This window comes from Notechis scutatus, chromosome 8 (assembly GCF_049901735.1).
Source record: "Notechis scutatus isolate UNSWTSFEM ecotype Mainland chromosome 8, rNotScu1.2, whole genome shotgun sequence".
Taxonomy (NCBI): domain Eukaryota; kingdom Metazoa; phylum Chordata; class Lepidosauria; order Squamata; family Elapidae; genus Notechis; species Notechis scutatus.
Genome location: NC_142016.1, coordinates 4,928,532 through 4,941,091, shown reverse-complemented (window position 1 = coordinate 4,941,091; position 12,560 = coordinate 4,928,532).

Sequence of the window (12,560 nt, the reverse complement as noted above, 5' to 3'; positions counted from 1 at the left end):
CTCTCTCTCTCTCTCTCATCTCTCTCTCATCCATATATCCAACTATTCATTCATCTCTATTTATTACTTATCTCTCCTCCCTATCTCTCTCTTTATCCATCTTGTTTAGGATATGTTGACTTTAGACTGGAAAGTCAAAATGACATTACAGAAGGTCAGACCACTTATGTAGTGTTGCCATGAAAACTGCATAACCTCCAGGGAGATTTGAAGGGTTAACTCATCTAACAGCAACTCCCAAATTGTATTCTGGAGGCATCCTGGGGTGCTATAAATTACTTTCATAATTAAAGTTTCCTATAAGGCTGCAGGCTGCATGACTTTGAGCTTTGAACTGCCTTTTATTTGTTTTGCTGGGAGGAAGGGCGAAGGTCCTGGATTCATACAGAGCCAGACCATTCATTTGTGAAATCTCTGCCCTCTGAGGAGACTGCACATGGTGCTCTCGCCATGAGTCTCCGTTCTGTTTCAGAGCTGTCCTGTTGGGCTTGATGATGATGCTATCTAAGCAAAATGCAATTTTCATAAGCTGGGTCCTTTCCGCACAGCATTCTCTTGTTTCTGCTTTATTCCAATGTGATGTCAAGGCAGGTCTTTAATGTGTCCATTGGAATTGATGAGCAATGACAGCATTCAGCTTGGAGGGAGGATGACCCCTCTTATGATGTCTTAAGCATCTTCCATTAAAAGAGGTCAACTGCATGCATGGTTGGCCCAGCCCAACACTGGTTCCTTTTACCCAGCACAATGAGCCAATAATCACGCTGATAGAGGAACCTGGGATCCAATATTTTATGTCTGCACAGAAGGAAAGCTTGGGACCCCAGTCCAAATCGAGCATGGCTGCAGACACTCCACAAGCTACTCCTATACCATAAAACCACCTATGCACCTCAGATTTTCCTGATATTTCATCCTTTCTTCCTGATTTATTGAAGACATGTGCAGTTTAGGGTGACTTCCCATAACATACAGGCAGTTGAACTTAAGAAGCTAAGCTCAGTAGGTCTGAGTGTGTTTTTTAACATGCTAATAAGGAACTTTTTAGGACTTTTAAAAAAGTTTTTAAATTGTATTTTCATAATGAAATACAGACTATAAATCATACACTCACATACACACAGATAAAAGATATATATAAACTTAAGAAAACATATATATATATATATATATATATATATATATATATATATATATATATATATATATATATATATATATATATATATATATATATATATATATAAGCTCATAGGTGTATGTATATATATTTATATATATATATAGTATTATATATATATATATATATATATATATATATATTTTTTAAGTTTGGTATTATGTATGGTATTCAGCTTTGTTCGGGTATTTTCCCACATCATTATAGTTGTGCTTTATATTATAGATATTAGAAACACCAATCAAGCAGAACACAGCAAACTCCAAGACCAATAAACACAGACCAAGACTCCCAACCAATCAGGATGAAGAAAAAACCATTCTGGCACAGCAGTAGGCTAGCACCAAATTTAAAACAGAAACGGCTGTGAAAGTCTGACTCACAGACAAACACAATACAGAAGCCTGATGATGGCAGATGAGATTCTGCCGAAATGTTGCTACAACTTTAAAAGCACAACCATAATGACATGGGAAAATACCGGAACAAAGCTGAATACCAAACACACACACATACACATACACACACATACATATATGTATATGTGTGTTCATATACATATATGTATAACACACACATCCACAACACACACATTAATTATCTTATAGATAAAAATCATTATAATTAAAATAAACAAAAAATTGAAAAATATAATTAAGGGAAAAGAGAACCATAACGTGCCCCTTTAGCATTGATATAAAATTTAATCAGTCTTTAAACTTATTTATACCATGTAGTGACATATTATGCAAAATGCTTCAGCACGATTACAAAGTCACATCCTGCCCACTAGATTGATCCTTCTTACCATTTGGAGTCACCCCCCCTTAGTTCTTTGTGAAAAGTTGTCAAAGCAGGTGCTGACTGCCTGCTAATTCCAGCAAAAGCACAAATGGAGCGTTGAAGATGAAGTACCTACCACTGGATGAAGCTCATCCATGGATCCCTTGCAAAAAGTCTGTAATAATTTGCTAATAAGTGTGGGAAGCCCCCCCTCCCAAAGAATGAATTATTTTGGAAAATATTAAAAAGGCATAATATTATATTTCCCTAAAGGAGAAATGGAGAAACATGCACTTAAAGGCAGAAAGCAGTCCACCAAGTCTTTCTTAATAGCCCACAGCAGATGCCAGAGATAAAGAGTTTATTGAAGGAGGAAGACACATATCTGGACAGCTTTATTAATAAGTAAAACAAATACTGCAGGCAAAAATCTATTCAATACAGGATATTTTGAAACCCCTTGGCAGAATGGTAGGATTAGAAAGCAGCTCCTCACCCAAGGTCTTCTAAGTTCCAGAAATTAATACTCTGGATGCCTTAGTTGGAAAGTAACTGAACTAGGTTGGCTGAGTGGCTGTTTGAAAATCACTTCCCATTCAAGCTGATAATAAGAATACTTTTATAATATTAAGGTCTAGTATTTCAGTATGCTCTCTCTCCCCTTCCCTTTCCCTCTCTCCCTCCTTCCCCCTCTCTCTCTCTCTGTGTTCCATCCCTTTTGTTCTTTCCTTTCCTGCTGTTTTTCTGCATTGAAAATTGCTACGGAGAGTTCATAAACCCCTTTGCCCGAAGAGCAGAAACACGTTAGTTAAAGAGAAAAACAAATGAAATGAAATGGTAAGAAGTACAGTGTTTCCACCAATGGGTTTTAAACCTCTTGAGTCAGAAGCTCTGCTCAAACACATGGAAAAGATTAAACAGAGTGAAGGACAAAAAAAAAAAATCAGTCTTAGTTGATATTAAAAGCTGCAGAGATCAATTTATTTTTGCTAAGACGATTTACTTTTGCTAAGACAACACATGGAAAAACCTTGAAACTTGATCTTCTGAAACCCATGAGATAATAAAAAATTGGTGTACACACACACACACACACACACACATTCAGTTTTCCAACCACAAAATGGGACATGCAGCTTTTTGGACCTGAAGCATGAACAACACTTTGAGTCTAGCGTGGGTGTAAGTGAGCAGAAGTACATTTCCCATTTCAGAGATGAATCCAAATGACTGCCAGAAGTAGTTTATAGACTGCAAACCTTTTAACCATCATTTGATGTATAAAGAACATCCCCAGCACCTTGAAGACTGCTGAGTCTGTCATCTCTCCAGGCCACTCTTAACCTCTTAATCTCAATGCAGAGGACACATCTCAGGTCAAGCTGATTGTCGGCCCAAAATACCTGCTCTTCTCTACCTTCTGCGTGGAAGCTGTGAGTTTGTCAGCGTGGCATATCTGAAGATGAAAAAGTGTGGCTTCCATGGAAACGTCAGGTGCCTCCTTCTCTGATGTCCTTTGTGAGACCTAGGAAAATGTTACATGAGATTCAGACCAGTCCTGCTTCCTTTTCAAGACTTTGGCGGTCCTTGAAGTCTCTACCTCCATGACAATTTTTAAAGCTGTCTTTCTTAATGCAAGGAGCCCTCTTTCTCTCTCCCTCCTTCATTTAAGATTCATGAAATCTGCAGTTTCTCTATCTTTCTCCACTTGGTGCCTTTTCAGAACTCCATACTGAAAAACATTAGGATGTTGTTGTTTTTTCATTTAGCTCCTCTAGTTAAATTCCAGGCTCTCGGGTACATTTAATGGTCTGCTTGTTTGATTCAGGAGGAACTCATTATATTAGATCCTTTTATTTGTTAACAGGTTTCTGGTCCTTTGCCAGATCTCTAATAGACTGATCTCATGTAGGCAGAGCAAGTCATTGAGATTTTTCACTTTATTGTTACTAAGGTTACTACAGTTTATGCCATATATTTTGATTTGTAGCTCTTTGGAACATTTGTACCAAGCTAATGGCAAAGGGGTTTAACAAGCAACTTTAATATATTTGTAATGATGATGATACTGAAGAGCTTCTGCCATGTAGGATCAACCACTAACAAAGAAACTGCCAGACAAGAATTATGCCACAAATGAGCACTTGATAGCACAACAACGAAGGCCTTGAGAAAGGTATTCTAATGTCTATACATATATTTATATTTTACTGTTGTTTTGCTATAGAGCACTGCACACCAGAACAACTAGACACAAGAACAGTTTTTTCCCCGAAAGCCATCACTTTGTTAAACAAACAATTCCCTCAACACTGTTCAACTATTTACAAAGTGTACACTACTATTACTGTTAATCTTCTCACCACTCCTTATCACCCATTCCCTCCCACTTGTGATTGTAGGACTGTAACTTTGTTGCTTGTATCCTTACAATTTATATTGACTGTTTCCTAGTATGATTTGATTGTTGATTGTACCCTATGACTATTATTAAGTGTTGTACGTTATGATTCTTGATTCTTGATGAATGTATCTTTTCTTTATGTATACTGAGAGTATTTACACCAAGACAAATTCCTTGTGTGTCCAATCACACTTGGCCAATAAAGTATTCTATTCTATTCTATTCTATTCTATTCTATTCACTTCTGGTCGGATGCTAACTGCATTTCATTGCCTGTATCCATGGCAATGACAATAAAGTTGAATCTAATCTAATCTATAGGTTGTCATTTACTTATGACAGCTACCTAGTGACTGTTCAAAGTTATGACAGACAGATCCTCAAAAACTACTTATGACTCAGTTTCAAAATTCTGACCTCACCCTCCTGGTGGGCACATGACCAGATTTTGGGCATTTGACAACCAGTCCACATTTCCAACTGTTTGCAGTGTCTTGATCACCTGGCTGTGATTTATGATGGTTTTGCCAGCCTTTACTTCCTGTTTCAGGAAAAAAAAAACCAGCCCATGCAAATCATTAGGTTTGCTTAATGTCCATCACATTAAAAAATGTCCATCACATTAATGTCCATCACATGAAAAAAAAGGTTGTCAAATTGAGTCCAATTACATAGTGACCCACTTATGACCTTAACTGCCTGGCTTAGCTATGGTTGAAACCTGAGGATTACTTGTACAAAGATCAGAACTTTGCAAGGGGTGCTTCTCTTTGTTTCTATAGAAATGGACTTTGATGAAGCACATTAGGAAGTGTTTTGAACACTGATCTTGGGGAAGACTCCTGAGAATACGATGGATGGTCAAGGTAACAAACAAATGGACTGTAGAACAAATCAATATAGAGTTCTCACTGAAAGCACAAATAACCAAGCTCTAATGATTAACTGGCTGTGGAATTCTGGGAGTTGAAGTTTTCTTCTTCTAAAGTTGCTGAAACAGAGCAGGGCTGGAGGTTCCTTGTGTTCCCTTCCACTCTATAGGATTCTCTGATTTTTATGATATCCCAGGTAGTTTTCACCAACTGACTCTGTATCCACCTTTTCTGACAGCTCTTCAATGGCCACTGCTAAAGGAATTTCAGCTATATGCACCACAATGGATGGGATTATATTCTCCCCACCCACTTACTACAAACTTCTGCAGCTTTAGCAGAATTTCACCTCATGCTGAGTGGAGTAATGTGTTCCACAAGCCCAGAAGGACATCACAGAGTGCAGCTGATGCAGCAAAGACATGATTATAGTCAGTGTTGTACATGAACAGCTGGAAACTAGAACTGGGTAGTATACCAAAATGCCCTTTGATCTGGGAGATGGGGAAGTTGCAGAACACAATCTTTTGGGATGCCTTTTTGGGCAATCAGAATTGCAGAACAAAGAGCACATCACTATGTAAGCCATGGCTTGTTGCATTCAATGTCTTCAACATATTGTATGAAGTCATTAACCAGAGTGTCTTAAGATGCAATGGCTGGGTTTGCACCACCATTTAATTAAGCCCATTCCACTGCCAAATTAGTTGAGTGAAAATGGCCTTGATGTTGGTATGCATATAACATAAAACAGTACAATCAAAGTACATTAGAGTTTAGAGCAATTCATGCTTTTTCACTGTCCTCACTTTGGATTTGGACTGACTTTCTTGGGTCAATTCCAAGACACCATATGCAAAGGCAAAGATTCCATTGTTTTGATTCATGTTTCTCAATATTGTCAACTTCAAAATGTGTGGAACTTCAATTTATTTATTTATTTATATTTATTTATTTATTTGATTTGCCAATTGTTTACAAGATAATAAGTATAAATGTATACATAGTTGTGAATACATGAAATGGGTACATATAAGAAAAATAAAAGAATAAGAGAAACAATAGGACAGGGACGGTAGGCACGTTGGTGCGCTTATGCACGCCCCTACAGACCTCTTAGGAAAGGGGTGAGGTCAATAGTAGACAGTCTAAGGTTAAAGTTTTTGGGGTTTGGGGAAGAAACTACAGAGTCGGGTAGAGTATTCCAGACATTGACCACTCTATTGCTGAAGTCGTATTTCCTGCAATCAAGTTTGGTGCGGTTTACTTTGAGTTTGTATCTATTGTGTGCTCTTGTGTTGTTATGGTTGAAGCTGAAGTATTCATTGACAGGTAGGACATTGCAATGTATGATTTTATATACCATGCTTAAGTCAGACCGAAGACGGCGTAATTCAAGGTTTTCAAGTTCTAGAATTTCAAGTCTGGTGGCATAAGGTATTCTACAACGAGTAGAGGAGTGGAGAACTCTTCTTGTGAAATATTTCTGGACTTTCTCAATTGTGCTAATATCAGATACGTAGTGTGGGTTCCAGACTGATGAACTGTATTCGAGTATTGGTCTAGCAAATGTTTTGTATGCTCTGGTTAGTAGTGTGATATTACCAGAGAAAAAGCTACGTAGGATTAGGTTAACAACTCTTAATGCCTTTTTGGCTATGTAGTTGCAGTGGGCTCTAGCACTTAGATCATTAGAGGTGAGTATTCCAAGGTCCTTTACAGAGCTTGAGTCATCAACAAGATCTTGACTATTCAGCTTGTATTTTATTTTCTGATTTTTTTTGCCAATATGTAAGACAGAGCATTTATTTGTTGAGATTTGAAGTTGCCATTTGTTTGACCACTCTGATACATAGTCAAGATCTTTTTGTAGGGTAGCAGTATTGTCTGTGGTATTGAACAGCTTTACATCATCAGCGAAGAGAACGCAATTGCTCTTAATATGATCACAGAGGTCGTTTATGTAGAGTATGAAGAGAGTTGGTCCTAGAACACTGCCTTGGGGAACAGAACAGAAATTCCCCAGAATTTCCCAAGCAGCATCAGAATTCTGGGAATTTCAGTCCCAGTAGACATCTGGTTCCTTGTTAATAATGTGTTAATAATGCTGGCCAGTTTAGAGCAATAGTATGATTTAGCCTAAAATTTCTTGGGTACTTTAACAATCTAGACTACTGTGCCCCAAACTCAGAAAGATGGGTGGTCTTCCAACTCCCAGAATTCCCCAACTAGTTCAATTGGACAGAATTGAATCATAGGATTGGAAGGTCTTGTAGTCCAACCCGCTACCCGTGGCAGGAGACCTTATCTCGTCCTGGACAAATGGCTGTCCAATCTATTCTTAAATACCTTCAGTACAGATCACCCACAACTCCAGGAGGCAAGCTGTTCACTGTCAGAAAATTTCTCCTTAATTGCATGTTGGATCTCTTTTTAACGAGCTTCCACCCATTGCTTCTTGTCCTACCCTTAGGAACTTTGGAGAATAAGTCAACTTCCTCCTCCCTGTGGAAGCCCCTCAGGTACTGTAAGGCAGTTATACCACCCTTAATTCTTCTCCTCATCAGGCTAGACGTACCTAGTTCCCTTAACAGTTCCTTGTACGATATAGCCTCCTGACCCCTTATCATCTTAGTTGACCTTTTCTGCATTCTTTCTAGTGTTTCGGCATCTTTTTTGCATTATTTTTTTTTGGAAAATTTTATTTGGGTTTTCACAAAAACAAAATACAAATAAAACATCTTTTTTGAAAATAGCATGGTCCCAGGTGATCACTTCTTCATACAGACACAAAACTCAATTTCATGCTCATTTTTATATTCTATTCCATATCTTATTACCATTTTTTATTTTCTACATAGTTTTCCCCCCTCTTCTAATTTTCTCAACTTTGTTTTGATTATCTCAATTCAAATCATTATATTTATACTTTTGTCTGTCCTGTTACAATTTCACATTATCTTTTCTTATTAAACAAATTTTTCCCTGTAGCTACCAATTACAGTATGACACCTTTATATCCTTTAACTTTTTCCATTCAAGCTCTTATTTAAGTTTCAATGTATAGCTTTAAGATTATAGCATTCAATATAATACATAACTTCCAATCGAATTCTGCTTGGTATATTCTTAAAATAGACACTATATTCTTAAAAAGAAAAATTATATATATATAGTTTGTAAATAAAACACATTCCATTCCAATTCAATTCTATCATTAATATGCATTAAAATCTTAACATCTTTAACATTTCTTTTCAACTGAATATCCATTCCAATTCAATTTATCATTAATATGCATTAAATCTAACATCTTTAACATTTCTTTCAACATATCATACTTCCTTGGGAACACTTATAAACTTTCCATAGTTAATTCTTTTCCCCCCCATATTTCTCACTTATATTTTTATAAATCATTACTAATAATTAAAAATGTTCCCTTTTAATTTTCTCAATCATTTTAATTCATTTATTTATTAACAAACATCCCACTGCATTACAATAAATATTTTATCCATCATCATATTTTCTAAAGTTATTTCTATTTGTAATATAACAAAGCTATCTTATGTACCTCTGCAGAATCCCTTTTACAATTAAATTTTCACCCATTATCTCTAAACAAACTTATGGTTACAATCCTTATATCTTTTCCCTGTTTCTCCATTTCTTGCTTCTGTCTTTTACAACTTCTTTTCCTTGCCTTCTTCCCCCTTTTCTTCTCCCTCCCCTTTTACCCCCTCGTCTCTCTACTTCTAACTCTCTCATCTGTAATCCCCTCTTCTGTTGCTTTCTAATCTTATACTCATCTTTCAAATTGTTCTTCTTCTTTTTGGTTGTTTTTTCTAATCTTAAGCCTTTCACTCCTTTCACTCTCTTTCCCCCTTTTCTTTTTCCCCCACTTAAAATTATTTGATCATTAAAGATGGCTTCTTCTTTGTCCCAATCTTCTTGTTCTGCAAGCATTTCTTGTTGCTTCTCATAGTTCCAGATCTCCATTTCTAAGAATTGAAACACGAAGCCAAAAGAACTGCTCCTTCTTGTGTGTCTTCTTTCCATTTTTTAAGTTCCATTTTCAGTTCTTCTAAGAGTGATACCATTTTAAAAACTTTTAAACAACCACCCAGTTAATTTTAGTCATCTAGATGCAAAAACCAAAAATCACCAAGTAATCCAAATAATCCAAGGCTGTTTCTACTTGCTTCTTTTTTCCACTTTCTCTTCCTGGGGTTCTATTATTTTGTTACCAAGTTTCCATTAAAATGTATCTTTGAGGAATCTTGTTAAAATTTCACTGTAAGTTCCTTTTAATTACAGTTCCATTCCTTAATTCCAGGCAGTCTCCTCCATTTTTCCAGATCCTGCCCTTCTATTCTTTTTTTTCTCCTTTCCAGCTTTTAAAAACTTTTAAATGTCCAGAAATCTTTATTTATCCCTTTGACTTTTATTTTCAGCTTAGATGCCTATTAATGTCAAAGTGGATTTTTTTTTCCAATTTCTTGCTTAAGTCTCTTAGCTGTCAGTATAAGGAAGGGAAGAAAAAAAAACTAATCCTTTCCCTTCTCTCTCTTCTTCGCAGCTTCAAAATCTTCTTTGGGAACAATGTTGTTAAGTGTAAATTCCAGGGTACCTTAATTGTTGCTTTTGCTGTTTGACTCGGTCAACCAAAACTTTCTCTTCTTATTTTCCTCCTGCACATTCTTTTCCGGTTGAGTTCTTCTTTATGGTGGCCATTTCTGACCACTGCTACAACCGCCTTTGGGAAAGGGAGTAATGGCCAGCTGGGGAGGAGAGATGCGGCTCTCCTCAACCCTGCAGGCAGTCTCCCCCTTCTTCACCACCTCTACGGGGTGGCTTAGCCCCAAAACCAGCCGGCTCGGGGTGCTCCAGTGGTGAGCACGGATCGAAGCCTCGGAGAGATGAGGTTTCGGTCTGTCGCCGAAGAAGCTCAAACCAGAAGTAGCATCTTTTTTGTATTGTGGTGACCAGAAATGGATGCAGTACTCCAAGTGTGGCCTCACTAGTGCAGTATAAAGCGGTATTATCACTTCTCATGGTCTTGATGCCATTTCTCTATTAATGCAGCCTAGGATTGCATTGGCTCTTTTGGCAGCCACACCACACTGCTGGCTCATACTCCCATGGTGGTCCACTAGGCACCTAGATCCCTCTCACAGCTACTACCATTGAGCCAGGTACTGTCTATTCTATACTTTATGCACTTGATTTTTTTCCTCTCAAGGTGCAGGACTTTACTGTTCTCACCACTGAAGTAAACTTCAATTCCCAGAATTCCCCAGCCAGCACTGGGCTCATTAAACCATGAACCAGCTCCCCAAGCTGGAGCTGCACATCCCCCTGTCCATTCTGAGCAGTAGTCTTTCCTGACCATGATTTGAATGATGGCCCTTTTGGTATGCAGGCATATGGTTTCTTGTAAAGTAATGACCCTACCAAAATAGATGGTGGCCATTTTTACAAGCCAGATAAGATTGCCTGCTAGGAAGGTTAGTTCACTGATCGATCCTATTTAGTATGTCCTGTTCAGAAGTGTTAGGGATAACATTGGTTACCTAACTTAGTTTGGGTAAAATAATATATAAACTATGTTAGTGAGTTTAAGTGTATGTATCACTTTAAACTGTAAACCAAGTTTTTGGGTGCGGTTGTAAAATCACCATAAGAGGGAGCAAGAGAGCTCACTGTTTGTCCCTGGCTTATACTGGAATGCTGACAATGATAGATTGATGGTGATAACTGCGTATTTGCTGAGAGAAGAAAAGGGGTTTGATTTTTTCTTCATATCTCTGACTGCAAAAGAGATATATCACTGGACTGATTGATTGTAAGTTTAATGAACTCTTTTTCAACACTGGACTTTGCAAACTGAATAACCCCCGGACTGACTAAACTTAGTGTATGACATATGGACCGTTTGACTATGCTATAACTCTTACTGGAATAAAAACTATTTAACTTGCACAGTGTATCTGTCTTACTGAGTGTAAGCTACTACAACGTTTTGTCTCACATATCTGCCTGTCTGCTAGACTGCCATTGCACGTTCTGCTAGGGTGTATATCCCTAACAAGAAGGCAGGTTCTAAGGCTAAAAGCAGCCCTGCCAGAGTCAGACAGGGGGATGTTTTGCATGCAAAGTCTACTGTTGAATTTAATTTCTTCACAGAACACGCTGTGACAATTAGCTTCCTAAGGTGAAGAGGGAATACTGCATCTCCTACTTCTCAATAGCCTTTGTTCTCAGTACAACTGAGTACAGATTTACTCCATTGGCTACAATTATAAATCAGGTTTTTTTTAAAGTGTTGGGAAATATCTTAACTCTGGGATGTTTTGAGACTATGTCAAAGAGGAAAGTGTGTCTATTTTTGGAGAGTCCTGCCTGCCCTGATATTTTTAACTCAGTTTTTAAACTCATCCATCCTTTCTGATTTGCTTTTCGCTCATCCTTGGTGTTCAATTTGTTTTGGAATTTCCTTTTAAAATTCTACAGTGCTGATTTCAAGTCTTCAGACCATTTAGTCATAATAATTTAAATCAAAGACATGCTGGTGGCTAACTGAAAACAAAATAATCTAAGAGTTTACATATTTCATTACTGTATTTTATTGTCTAACCATTGATAGAATAGATCCCAGATTTTATAAAATTGTTTATCATCTTGTTTTCTAATTTCAAATGTCAATCTACTCATTTCAGCACATTCCAATATTTTCTTAATGATTTCCTCCTGTGATGGTGTTTTCTCATTTTTCCAGTTTTTGGCAAATACAATTCTAGCCGCTGTTAATACATTTACAATCAGGTATTTCAAGTCTTTACTATATATTTCAGGTAAAATTCCCAATAAAAATATCTCTGTTTTCAAGTCTATATGTTTTTTTGTCATTTTTTCCAACCACATGTGCATTTTAGTCCAGTATTTTTTTAGCATCCGCACAAGTCCACCACATATGGTAATATGAGCCAGGTGTCTGATGACATTTCCAACATTTTTCCGATTTGTTCTTGAACATTCTTGCTATTCTTGTCGGGGGGAAATGCCACCTGTAAAACATCTTATACAAATTTTCGTTATATGCTGTTGACATTGTCATTTTATAATTTTGAGACCACAATTTGTAGACTCTTAGAAAATAATAAATATATAAAGATGTATTTCTTTCTTATTATATCTACAAAATGATTTTAGGATAGATTTGGGATGATAATATGAACTGTTATAAAACAAACTAAGTAAATTATGATTATCTTGTAAAACATGAATGAATAAAAGTATAGTCAAATGATTGATTAAT